Here is a 2,316-nt window from a genome sequence, read left to right on the forward strand (position 1 = left end):
ACGAAGGCTTTTTAAAAACAACCAAGCGTTTGTGCGAAACCTTGTCGTCCTAGGATAGAAACCCTTCAGGATAGAAATGGAACTCTGCAGGGGTAGATCTCTTTGATTCACACGCTATTGTTCTTGCTCTATTTCTTACCATTGTTTTCCTACCCCTCTGTGCAGTAAAATATGTACGATATTCAAGAGTGACACGAATCGTGTCGTTTGTTCTCTTAATAATCCTTGCAAGTCAATTATGAATTATTCTCTGCCTGTATTAAACGTGCAGCGTTTTTATTAGACACGAGGAAATGTCGGACGACATCGTTGTCGGATCGAGCGACTATATTAGCCGATCGAGGAAATTCAACGGGGTGGGACCGGAACGAATATAATCGAGACGAGAGGAACGGTTAAAATCCCGGCTCGCGGATGCTCCTTTTCACGCTTTCTCCATCGTCGTCGTTATATTCGGACGCACAAAGACCCGCCTACCCTCTTTCCAAGCGAACCCGATATTTCATCGCGATTTTCCGCACACTCATCGCCGCTCGTTCGGGGTCGTTGGCCCTTCCCGCGGTGTTCGACGAACAAACGCCTTCGGCTATTCTTCGTTCGCGAAGAAGGGGCAACGTCGATCGTGACTCGACGAGAACCCGGTTCTTCGCTACAACCATCATCGGGGAAAACGGAACAAACGAGCGACTCCGGTTCGCTCGCGATTCTCGCACCCCCTCCGACAATATCTCGCCTAACCACCACCAGCCACCTGATTCGTTTCCAACCTGATATTTTCATCTCGTATTTCCGATTTGTATTCGAGCCATTTGCGTTGGCGTATATCGGGGACAGGTATCCAGGGTAATCTCGCGGAGTAATATGACGATATAAGTTTCTTGCGGCATTTATCGATAGCATTGCAAACTCACCATTCAAATCAAAACCAGATCGTTCGTAACTGTGTTCCTTGTAGATCGATCATTTCTCCGTCTAGTATCTTGGTAGACAGGTTAAAGTAAATACGGTGGAAGGAGGAGCGATTACAAGACGATGTCTCGACACCAGGAAGCTCGATGCGATTTAGAAAATGTCGAGAACCGACGTCGCGCAAATCCTCTAGGGCCGCAGTCGTGTGTCCAAGCACGTATTTTCGAAACACCTGTCGGCCCCGTCGACTCGGAAACGATAAATCGAGTTTCGTTGTCGATTTCGACGCGCTCGATGGTACGTGCCCTCTTCCGGTACGGCCCGGGTCGTCTCTGCGTTGGTTCAGGAACCGGGATCTCTTGCGGTCCACGTGCAAGCTCGTGCTATCGTGTCACCGACAAAGCCTCGTAGATTTCGCCGGCGCCGTGTTGAACCTACTCTTGATACCAGTTGTTAACAACATTCAGCTTGTCGTTACAACGCGGGTGGGGGGGCTATCGTACGCGTACACACGGTCCTGCAGCTCGTTCCGGGAACAGCGTGCTCGAATAATGGCGTTGAATTTTCCGCGCTCGCACAGCCCGCGGCGCGGATATCGGAAAAATCTCGGTAACGCGGCGTCAGTTTCGATAGCGAACGAACCAGCCCATCCCATTCCGCTGCTACCTACCGGCGTCGAAAATGCGCCTGTCGATCGATAATCACCACCGTTCATACCAGTTACCGGGCAATTTTTTTCTCCCCTCGTCGACCAATTCGCCGATTAAAACGCTGTCCGCGGACACCTATATAATACCGTCAACCATGGAAACGCAGTTATAATTCCTGTTACGAAGACGAGTATTCCGTTCGACGGCAGATTGATAAATAATAATAACATTTACACCCACCGCGTACGTCGAACTTCGTAGAACGCTGTTTTTGAAATTTGTTCTTTGGAATTTTCACGTCAAATTCTATCACCACCCGGCTAAATTCCTACCACGTATTTCTCTATCTGATATTTTACCGTGTTCTGGATTTTTTTTTTCTATTTTGAACCGAAGAGGCATCGAATAACCGAGTAACGAGCGATATCGATAGGGACGTACAAGCTTTTACACGAGCTAACGAATCCTTTGGTTACACAAAATTGTTTCTAACAGAGGAACGTACATAACATTTCTGCACTTTGCTTTCTTGCAATCACTTTATTTACATCACCGTGATTATTTCTGAAATTCATCGGTGAACAAATTTCGTTCTCTTAATTTATAAATTCGTTCGATGTTTAAAAAGTAACCGGACGAAGTAACAGGTTTTTCTTCCATTTTTCCAGTCATTATTTCCTCCACACCTTCATCTATTTCCTTTCTCTACAGAGCGTAACCCAGATTACGTTCGAACGCGTACGATCCGTCCCAGCCG

The sequence above is a fragment of the Osmia bicornis genome, chromosome 3 (assembly GCF_907164935.1).
Source record: "Osmia bicornis bicornis chromosome 3, iOsmBic2.1, whole genome shotgun sequence".
NCBI lineage: Eukaryota > Metazoa > Arthropoda > Insecta > Hymenoptera > Megachilidae > Osmia > Osmia bicornis.